Source organism: Dendrobates tinctorius, unplaced genomic scaffold, assembly GCF_039654945.1.
Source record: "Dendrobates tinctorius isolate UK_male_01 unplaced genomic scaffold, ASM3965494v1 ptg000086l, whole genome shotgun sequence".
Lineage (NCBI taxonomy): Eukaryota > Metazoa > Chordata > Amphibia > Anura > Dendrobatidae > Dendrobates > Dendrobates tinctorius.
Window position 1 is genome coordinate 31,540,992 of NW_027361754.1, and position 12,044 is coordinate 31,553,035.

Below are 12,044 nucleotides of genomic sequence, written 5' to 3' on the forward strand. Positions count from 1 at the left end.
GTGGAGAGAGGACTGGGATCGTGGTGGGGAAGGAACAGTTAGAGGTGAAGGTGTGGAAAAAGCTACAGAATGGTTGGACATGTTGGAGGCAGAAGAGGTGGTGGGCGGTGGAGTGGAGGGTTGGGCAGGGACTGTAGGAGCAGATGATGTTGATGGAAAGTTGTATGGGGAAGGAGTTTGGTACGGGGAAGAGTTTGGTACGGGGAAGGAGTTTGGTACGGGGAAGGAGTTTGGTACGGGGAAGGAGTTTGGTACGGGGAAGGAGTTTGGTACGGGGAAGGAGTTTGGTACGGGGAAGGAGTTTGGTACGGGGAAGGAGTTTGGTACGGGGAAGGAGTTTGGTACGGGGAAGGAGTTTGGTACGGGGAAGGAGTTTGGTACGGGGAAGGAGTTTGGTACGGGGAAGGAGTTTGGTACGGGGAAGGAGTTTGGTACGGGGAAGGAGTTTGGTACGGGGAAGGAGTTTGGTACGGGGAAGGAGTTTGGTACGGGGAAGGAGTTTGGTACGGGGAAGGAGTTTGGTACGGGGCAGGTTGCTGGAAGTGGGGAGATGTCTGGTACTGGGGAGGTTGCTGGTACTGGTGAGGTTGCTGGTATGTAATAGGAGGGGGAGGATGGAAAGTGGCTGGAGGGGGTGCAGATGTAATAGGAGGGGGAGGATGGAAAGTGGCTGGAGGGGGTGCAGATGTAATAGGAGGGGGAGGATGGAAAGTGGCTGGAGGGGGTGCAGGTGGAGGAACTACAGTGGTGGGAGGTGGAGGTTGGGAGGTAACCTGCTGTAGAGCACCGTGGCACGAATGCATTACATGCATCTGCTGGGTAGGAGATAGTGTTGCCATGCGCTCCACAACAGACCTGAAAAAGGTGTGGTTTGGCGAAGATCTTGCTTCTGAATGCATGGTTTGCAGAAGTGTCTTCACCTCCAGAATGCTGGAGTTGATCTGCTGAAAGCCTGCGGAGATTTGGTCTGACAAGACTTTTAGACAGTTCTGGAAAGATGCATTCAGATGCAAGAACTCTTGCGCATAACTCTTTTCCTGACCCCTCTGCCGCTGCCGCCCAGTACCCGCAGGTGTACTAGAGGTGGCAGGGGCAGAAGGGTGGGGTAAAGGGAAAGCGATCTCCTCACCAGCAGCTTCATGTAATGTAGGCGGCCACGATGCTCCTGTGCTGGTGGATGGGACAGATGGGTCAAATGTGTGGGAAGGCTGGGAAGGTGCAGATGTACCGGGGCGGTCGAAGTGTCCCTCGGTGCCGGTCTCCTCAGGGATCGCCTCAGAAGGGTCCAATCGTGCAGGCTCCCGAGTGCTGCTCACCGTGCTGTGGAATAAAGAGAAAAAAAAACAATTAAAATACTGACATGGTATGGCCCTGGCTGAAAAAAAAAAGTTACAGCTAACATTTTTTTTCAAATGTGGTGTGTAATATTTACCTTCTGGTGAGCATTGTTTCCCGGAGGAACGACAGGGCTTGTGCGTACTTGTACTTGCTCCTGCGTCCTCCAGATCCACTCGGGGCCCGCATCTCTTTATTGAACTCCTTCTTGAAACGATCCCTCACAGACCGCCACCGATTCACAATTCTGTTCCCTGAAACGAGAAAGGAGTGGTTAGTATACAACATCAGTGTTTCCCAAACTCCAGTCCTCATGGTCCCCAGGGGTCATGTTTTCAGGATTTCCATAGTAAATAGAAATCCTGAACACATGATCCGTGGGGACCACGAGGACTGGAGTTCGGGAAACACTGGTTTACATCAAGCAACCGGTACTGTATATACTTACGCTCTTTAATCTGGGCCCGAACATCGAGGTCCTCCCAGCGGCCCACAAGGAGCGAACAGATTTCCTCCCAGAGTCGTCGGGTAACGATAAGGTCAGCGTGGCGGCGGTCAGCCATATTCCAGAGCGGCTCCCTTTGTCTGACGAGATCGATGAGGTGGTCCACATCAAGTCCTCCATCCTCACCGTCAGAGTCGGGAGCACGCTGTGAAGGCTGTTAAAGAAAAAGACAAAAATAACATTAGCCTCCACAAAAGAAATGAAATAAAAAGTGCAAAAAAACAAAGCAAAAATATTTATACTTACACGCTGGTGACCGCCGCGTTGCTGTCGCCGACGACCCTGGGAGGCACTGCGAGGACCTCTTGGCCGAGCACCAGATTGAGTGTACATAAAAATCCCCTTAAAACACAATTTTATTAATGATCATAAAAACACACCTTCCCAGTGACGTTGAAAAAATGTCAAAAAATAAACCTAGTATAAGGTGCTGCATATCCCTACATTAAGGCCTAACTGATACCTTCCTATCCGTGGAGGTTGGCACCCTAATAGTACGATATTGGCGCCCCCACTCAACGAGGACTATCCCTCACTTCCCTAGTGATCCCTAGTATCACAGAGAGGAAAACAATTTCAAGATAGAACAGTAATGAAAAGGTCAGAATGCCCTAGGACTTATGCAGACCAAACAAATAATACAACAATAAAACATAACCCACATCATGATATCATGTGACCCACAAAAATAGCAGCTATTCTCACTTGGAGAGATAAACATCCTCAAATACAATCAGCAATAAATGAAAAGGTCACTTATCATGTCTCATGGGGGACCCTCAACGCGTTTCCCCGCCGTAGCGGTTCATCAGGAGGAATAGTCCTATCAAAAATATTGTTGCTGCTTCATGCCTGATACCTTCAATAATAGTGGCACCAGAAGTCTAGGAAACCGGATTTAAATAACCGGTGTGATTGTTTTGCATACCACCCACTATCCGGCAGTCCAATCGGTGTGAAGATGCAAATAACTGAGAGCCAGGTGTGCAGCAAAAAATATCATATACCTGAGAGCCCGCCCTTGCATTCAAAATTCAAAGCGGAAGAAGGGGTCATTAGCGTGCGTTCCACCGTGGGGCGTATCCAATATGGCGCCCATACTTCCGGTCGCGCAACCCCCTCAACGGGTTGTAGCCTCCGGAACCATCCTGTGCGGGCAGAGCGGAGGGGAATCAAAGATGGCGCCGGCACTTCCGGTCACATGTTTCCCCTTAGCTCCCGGACACGCCCATAGATACCAACAATGGGCGCATCACCAATGTGGGCCGGACCTTTCGATCACATGCTTCCTCCCTGCTCAATAATGTAAACAAACAGAGCGCATCATATGAAATCGCCAGGAGATCAAGAGTCTGCCCGCAATACAGTGTCCCACAGATTTATCGCAGTAAAGATGACCCCAATAAATCTAGTAGTACCAATGTCCTCATATTCGGCATAATGCTGCACATCAGAAATTCAAGAAATGTAGAAAAATAAAAGTGCATATTGCTATGCGATAAATCAAATCAACCATCCAATGTGGTCCATGCCATACAGGCATCATCCAATATGCCAGACATATAGAACCCCTTATCATAACCCCCATAACAGAAAAAAGGGGCAAGTTCAACCAACCAGAGACTCAAAAGATCATAAAAAACAGGCATATGAGATGCATTCATTCATCCCATTAGGGAAAACCGATTGCAGTCTGAACATCCATTCACACTCCCGTCTCAAAATTAAATTGTCCAGATTACCTCCCCTAGCCCTTGGTTTGATTAATTCTATCATATTAAAGGTGATGTCACCCATTCGACCCTGATGTATACCATTGATGTGTCTGGCGACAGGAGTATCACGTTTATTTCTGATATCCCCCAGGTGTTCACCCACCCTCACCCTTAATTCTCTAGTGGTTTTTCCCACATAATCCAATGGGCAGGTACACGTGGCCTTATAGACCAGACCTGTTGATTTACAGTTTCCAAAATCCCTCAGATAAAAGGTCTTACCATTGTGTGAACTCATAAAGGTCTTACATTGAAGCATATATTTGCATTTAGTACAGTCCCCACACTTGAAGAAGCCCAAAGGTTTTCTATCTAACCATGTACCCGTTCCCTTGGGTCTTTGGTAGAGGCTGTGCACAAGCCGATCTCCTATAGATCTCCCTTTTCTATATGTAATAGAGGGTTTAGGTGGTATCAGCCCCTTCAAGTTCGAGTCAGCTAAGAGTATCCCCCAGTGCTTTTTAAGAACATGGTACACCCTGCCTGACTGACCATCATACGTGCCAATAAGTCTGACAACAGTGTCCCTGACAGTATCTTCTTTTTTTGACTGGAGGAGAGAGGGCCTATCCGCTATGAATGCTTCATGCCATGGCCCATTCAGGAAACGTGGGGGATAACCCCTGTTTCTAAATCTATTATATAGGTCATTGGCTTGTTTTCTATAGACACTCAACTCCGTGCAGTTCCTTCGAACCCTAAGGAACTGTCCTTTGGGTATCCCCCTCCTCAAAGGTTCCGGGTGATGGCTTGTCCATCTCAACAGACTATTTGTTGCAGTAGGCTTCCGATAGGTACACGTACTAATCCTTCCATCACCATTCTTTGAAATCGTCAAATCCAGGAAGTTAATACTTGTGGTGTGACACTCTGAGGTAAATCTAAGTCCCACTATATTCCCATTGATATATTCAATGAAACGAAGAAAATCTGACTCAGGGCCAGACCAAAATATCAGAATGTCATCGATATATCTGGCCCATAGGTTGATAAACGGAGTCCACCACTCCTCTTCCCCCCAAAAAATATGGGTTTCCTCCCACCAGCCCAGGAAGATATTAGCATACGTGGGGGCACAGGGGCTCCCCATCGCAGTCCCCCTGAGCTGGTGGAAGTACTTACCATCGAAGAGGAAGTAATTCCTGGTGAGAACAAATCCCAACAATTTTTTAATGAAACAATTATGTATTTGACACTCAACTGCTCTCATTTGTAGAAAATGGGTAACTGCCTTCAAGCCCCACTCATGTGGAATACAACTATACAGTGCCTCCACATCGATAGACGCCAGCAGGGTGTTTTCCTCCAGAACAACACCCTCCAACAGGTTCAACAAATGTGATGTGTCACGTATATAGGACGGTAATGTGGTCACAAATGGTCTTAGGACTCTATCCAAATATACACCACTATTCTGAGTGAGCGAGTCTATTCCAGAAACTATAGGGCGACCTTTAAGTGGTTCAAACCCCTTATGAACCTTTGGTAATGCATAAAAGGTTGCTATTGTGGGGGAATTCGGAAATAAAAATCGAAATTCATTATCCGAAATCACCCTATTCTCTTTAGCTTCACTCAGAATAGATAATAACTCATTTTTGTATCCAGATGTTGGATTATCCCGTAGGACCTCATATGTGTCCTCATGATTCAGGAGCGCATAGCACATTGCCCTATATTTATTATGATCCAGAAGCACCAGGTTGCCCCCCTTATCCGAGGCTTTAATAATTATTCTGGCATTTTTTTCAAGGCCCTCAAGAGCCAACTCTTCAGAACGAGAAAGATTAGATGGATGACTCTGGTTTATACTTGAAATTTTACGGAGATCCTCCTCCACCATCTTGGTAAAAATATCAATACTCAAAACCTCATTATTAGGTGGCATCCTGGTGCTCCTATTTTTCAGAGTAGTGAAGGGGCCCAAACCCCGTGGTTGCTCGTTTTCCCTTAGGAGACTAGTCAGAGCTTCCAGGCCCTCTAGGTCTTCATCAGCTAAACCCAGTTGGAGACACTGTTCACGATCATGCTGCCTAAAGAAAAGTTTCCATTTCAGATTGCGACAAAATAAGTTCAGATCTTTGACCCAATTAAAGCAGTTAAATGTATTAGTTGGTACAAAATTAAGACCCTTGATTCATATGAATTGTCTAGAGATGAATATTGTGTGTTGCAGAAGGGTCTTAATTTTGTACCAACTAATACATTTAACTGCTTTAATTGGGTCAAAGATCTGAACTTATTTTGTCGCAATCTGAAATGGAAACTTTTCTTTAGGCAGCATGATCGTGAACAGTGTCTCCAACTGGGTTTAGCTGATGAAGACCTAGAGGGCCTGGAAGCTCTGACTAGTCTCCTAAGGGAAAACGAGCAACCACGGGGTTTGGGCCCCTTCACTACTCTGAAAAATAGGAGCACCAGGATGCCACCTAATAATGAGGTTTTGAGTATTGATATTTTTACCAAGATGGTGGAGGAGGATCTCCGTAAAATTTCAAGTATAAACCAGAGTCATCCATCTAATCTTTCTCGTTCTGAAGAGTTGGCTCTTGAGGGCCTTGAAAAAAATGCCAGAATAATTATTAAAGCCTCGGATAAGGGGGGCAACCTGGTGCTTCTGGATCATAATAAATATAGGGCAATGTGCTATGCGCTCCTGAATCATGAGGACACATATGAGGTCCTACGGGATAATCCAACATCTGGATACAAAAATGAGTTATTATCTATTCTGAGTGAAGCTAAAGAGAATAGGGTGATTTCGGATAATGAATTTCGATTTTTATTTCCGAATTCCCCCACAATAGCAACCTTTTATGCATTACCAAAGGTTCATAAGGGGTTTGAACCACTTAAAGGTCGCCCTATAGTTTCTGGAATAGACTCGCTCACTCAGAATAGTGGTGTATATTTGGATAGAGTCCTAAGACCATTTGTGACCACATTACCGTCCTATATACGTGACACATCACATTTGTTGAACCTGTTGGAGGGTGTTGTTCTGGAGGAAAACACCCTGCTGGCGTCTATCGATGTGGAGGCACTGTATAGTTGTATTCCACATGAGTGGGGCTTGAAGGCAGTTACCCATTTTCTACAAATGAGAGCAGTTGAGTGTCAAATACATAATTGTTTCATTAAAAAATTGTTGGGATTTGTTCTCACCAGGAATTACTTCCTCTTCGATGGTAAGTACTTCCACCAGCTCAGGGGGACTGCGATGGGGAGCCCCTGTGCCCCCACGTATGCTAATATCTTCCTGGGCTGGTGGGAGGAAACCCATATTTTTTGGGGGGAAGAGGAGTGGTGGACTCCGTTTATCAACCTATGGGCCAGATATATCGATGACATTCTGATATTTTGGTCTGGCCCTGAGTCAGATTTTCTTCGTTTCATTGAATATATCAATGGGAATATAGTGGGACTTAGATTTACCTCAGAGTGTCACACCACAAGTATTAACTTCCTGGATTTGACGATTTCAAAGAATGGTGATGGAAGGATTAGTACGTGTACCTATCGGAAGCCTACTGCAACAAATAGTCTGTTGAGATGGACAAGCCATCACCCGGAACCTTTGAGGAGGGGGATACCCAAAGGACAGTTCCTTAGGGTTCGAAGGAACTGCACGGAGTTGAGTGTCTATAGAAAACAAGCCAATGACCTATATAATAGATTTAGAAACAGGGGTTATCCCCCACGTTTCCTGAATGGGCCATGGCATGAAGCATTCATAGCGGATAGGCCCTCTCTCCTCCAGTCAAAAAAAGAAGATACTGTCAGGGACACTGTTGTCAGACTTATTGGCACGTATGATGGTCAGTCAGACAGGGTGTACCATGTTCTTAAAAAGCACTGGGGGATACTCTTAGCTGACTCGAACTTGAAGGGGCTGATACCACCTAAACCCTCTATTACATATAGAAAAGGGAGATCTATAGGAGATCGGCTTGTGCACAGCCTCTACCAAAGACCCAAGGGAACGGGTACATGGTTAGATAGAAAACCTTTGGGCTTCTTCAAGTGTGGGGACTGTACTAAATGCAAATATATGCTTCAATGTAAGACCTTTATGAGTTCACACAATGGTAAGACCTTTTATCTGAGGGATTTTGGAAACTGTAAATCAACAGGTCTGGTCTATAAGGCCACGTGTACCTGCCCATTGGATTATGTGGGAAAAACCACTAGAGAATTAAGGGTGAGGGTGGGTGAACACCTGGGGGATATCAGAAATAAACGTGATACTCCTGTCGCCAGACACATCAATGGTATACATCAGGGTCGAATGGGTGACATCACCTTTAATATGATAGAATTAATCAAACCAAGGGCTAGGGGAGGTAATCTGGACAATTTAATTTTGAGACGGGAGTGTGAATGGATGTTCAGACTGCAATCGGTTTTCCCTAATGGGATGAATGAATGCATCTCATATGCCTGTTTTTTATGATCTTTTGAGTCTCTGGTTGGTTGAACTTGCCCCTTTTTTCTGTTATGGGGGTTATGATAAGGGGTTCTATATGTCTGGCATATTGGATGATGCCTGTATGGCATGGACCACATTGGATGGTTGATTTGATTTATCGCATAGCAATATGCACTTTTATTTTTCTACATTTCTTGAATTTCTGATGTGCAGCATTATGCCGAATATGAGGACATTGGTACTACTAGATTTATTGGGGTCATCTTTACTGCGATAAATCTGTGGGACACTGTATTGCGGGCAGACTCTTGATCTCCTGGCGATTTCATATGATGCGCTCTGTTTGTTTACATTATTGAGCAGGGAGGAAGCATGTGATCGAAAGGTCCGGCCCACATTGGTGATGCGCCCATTGTTGGTATCTATGGGCGTGTCCGGGAGCTAAGGGGAAACATGTGACCGGAAGTGCCGGCGCCATCTTTGATTCCCCTCCGCTCTGCCCGCACAGGATGGTTCCGGAGGCTACAACCCGTTGAGGGGGTTGCGCGACCGGAAGTATGGGCGCCATATTGGATACGCCCCACGGTGGAACGCACGCTAATGACCCCTTCTTCCGCTTTGAATTTTGAATGCAAGGGCGGGCTCTCAGGTATATGATATTTTTTGCTGCACACCTGGCTCTCAGTTATTTGCATCTTCACACCGATTGGACTGCCGGATAGTGGGTGGTATGCAAAACAATCACACCGGTTATTTAAATCCGGTTTCCTAGACTTCTGGTGCCACTATTATTGAAGGTATCAGGCATGAAGCAGCAACAATATTTTTGATAGGACTATTCCTCCTGATGAACCGCTACGGCGGGGAAACGCGTTGAGGGTCCCCCATGAGACATGATAAGTGACCTTTTCATTTATTGCTGATTGTATTTGAGGATGTTTATCTCTCCAAGTGAGAATAGCTGCTATTTTTGTGGGTCACATGATATCATGATGTGGGTTATGTTTTATTGTTGTATTATTTGTTTGGTCTGCATAAGTCCTAGGGCATTCTGACCTTTTCATTACTGTTCTATCTTGAAATTGTTTTCCTCTCTGTGATACTAGGGATCACTAGGGAAGTGAGGGATAGTCCTCGTTGAGTGGGGGCGCCAATATCGTACTATTAGGGTGCCAACCTCCACGGATAGGAAGGTATCAGTTAGGCCTTAATGTAGGGCTATGCAGCACCTTATACTAGGTTTATTTTTTGACATTTTTTCAACGTCACTGGGAAGGTGTGTTTTTATGATCATTAATAAAATTGTGTTTTAAGGGGATTTTTATGTACACTAAGTCTTTTCCAATCTCCATTAATTAATTTTTTCCGAGCACCAGATTGGGAAGACTAGAGAAGAAAACAAAAAATGTTATGTCTTTGGATGTAGGCATTTGTTTGCTGTGTGTGGTCTGCAGAACATTGTTTTCTATGTGTTGTGTGTAGTGTGATGTTGTGTTTCTGCGTTTGATGCAAAAAACTTACCAATTGTGAGCCCACTCCAGGTGTCTGTCCACCCCTTCCTTCTTCTTCTGGGAGCTCCTCTTCATCTTGTGATTCCTGTTTTGAAATAAAAGGCAATGAATAGACATATATTACAGAGATGATGGATTTTGGAAATAAAAACTTACCGTCAAACGCTGACGATGCGAGGGAGGGCTCCCAGAAGAAGATGTGCTGTCCTGTTGATGGCCAGACTCCATGGCTGTGGGTATTGCTGCTGCTGTTGCTGCTGCCAGTGATGCCATTTCTGCTGCTGCATCTCTTTGGCGGCTGTTGAATAAAGAGAAACAAAGGGCCAATGAATATCTTGATATTCCATGGCCCTAGTTTGGAGGAATGGGGGATTTGATAATTACCGTCTCTCATCTGCTGCTGGACTCCCCTCCTCAGCATGTTCCATTTGCTGCTCCATTTGGGGTGGTGCTGATGGTGCTGCTGCTGTCTGCTGCCTTCTCCTGCTCCTGGTTCTTGGCTTGGGTGGCATGTTGGGTGTGGCTGAGGGTCCCATTGTCTTGCTTTTATATATCTCCTGTGGGCAGAGCTACTGAGCATGCTCAGACCAAAAAAACGGATCCGGCCGCCGGATCCGGCTTTCGCCGGATCCGGCGCATTGCGGCGCTCATAGGCTTTCATTGTGTGAAAAAGCCGGACGCGCCGGATCCGGCGTGTCCGGCTTTTACGCCGGAGACAAAAAACGTTACAGTAGCTGTTTTTTCCAGACGCCGGATCGCGACACATTGCCGGATCCGGCGAAAACCGGATGAAACGCATGGCCATCCGGCGCGATCCGGCGCAAATGCAAGTCAATGGGGGGGAAACCGGATCCGGCATTGCATTTTGCCGGATCCGGTTTCTGTCAAAAGCGCCGGATCGCGCCTGACGGCGAAAACCTGATGTGTGAAAGAGGCCTTAGTCTTGGTGAACTTGGGTGAAGCAACAAAAATTGTAAGATCAGCCCACTAGCAAATTTAACAGTTTATTTCCAAAGATTGTTTGAAATTTTGAGTATCTGGATAAGTTTTATGACTTTTATGTTCAAACAAACAAAAATGCTCCTACACAGAGTTTAGCTTTTGTTTCAGATATAAAATACATAGTGCAAGTGTCAGAGGGAATTTATCAGCAGATTTTGCAGTTCAATATGAAAGCAGAATGATGTGGGGACAGAGACCCTGATTCAGTGATATGTCACTTAGTTTTCTGAGTGCAGCAGTTAGGAAAGAATCAGTTTACTCTGCTGCAGATCTAGCAGAGCTCAAATGCTGAGCTGTGTATAACCCCACCCACACCATCGATTGGTTGGCAGCTTTCTGTGTACACTGTATTTTGACAAAAATCTGTTAATCAGTGGTGTAGGCATGGCTGGACCAGGAGGCACAAGACAACTAGTCCTGTAGTGATAATCTCCAGCTGATAAAACGCTTATTGTTTCATTACAATCAGGAAGTGATACATCACTGGAATCAGGGTATCTTCCCCTACATAATGATGTTCTCAGAATACATAGAAAAAGCCTGGTGACAGATTCCCTTTAGAGGGGAATTTACACACTTTTATTACCTGTTTCCTTCCATCTCACACATTTGTTTATAGTTGGGGTCCAGTCAGATGCCTCTGGATCGTTTTTTAGCCATTTTTGCAATTCAACACGATTTTGCTCCAGGAAATCTGAGGTGACGATTTTGTCAAACACTTCACAAGCAGAAAGTAGATGATGAATAGTGGGTCCAGCTCCAAAGTCAATCAGAGTGTCTCCTTTTACACCACCTTGGAAGATGACTAAACATTTGCAGTTTGATGAAAAAAAAAAAAAAAATGAAGGAATTGGGAAGATTTCAAGACTCCAAAGTTTCTGTAGTGTGACCCTAGTAACTGTGTGCAGTGTATGAGTTAAGGTACTGTCACACTTAGCGATGCACCAGCGATCCCGAAAAGCGATATGACGCGGTCAGGATCGCTGGTACATCGCTAAGTGGTCGCTAGTGAGCTGCCACATAGGCAGATCTCACTAGCGACATCGCTGGGGACGGGGATCGCTACTTACCTGTCACACCAGGCGATCCTGCGTCCTCCCGCCCGGCTCCACGCGTCGCTCGTCGTCACAGCAGGAAGCGCCACAGGAAGCTGACGACGAGAAACGGTCCTGAACGTTCTCGCGCGATCAGCGATAACCAGCGGGGGAGCGGGTTGTAGGTAAGTATCAGACACAGAGATATCGCTAGAAATATCGCTATAATGTCACAAGTTATAGCGATATTGCTAGCGATATCTCTTAGTGTGACTGGCCCTTTAGGGTTAGCATAAATTTACTAAATCTAGAAGTTAGCCTTTACATGTAATAAAGACATCGTAACTCAGTTAGTCGGCCTCAATACCAGTTTGTGAACTTCAGCAAACAGAAGTTACCCATAGGATTGATGAGATCTTCTAGATAGGTCGTGGTCTGACTACTGTAATACAG

General features: G+C 45.6%; 1 pseudogene; it reads right to left on the reverse strand.

Annotated features, from left to right (window-relative positions):
* The window catches only part of LOC141097824 (nicotinamide N-methyltransferase-like), a 65,961-nt pseudogene that overhangs the window by 9,702 nt on the left and 44,215 nt on the right, over nucleotides 1–12,044 (reverse strand).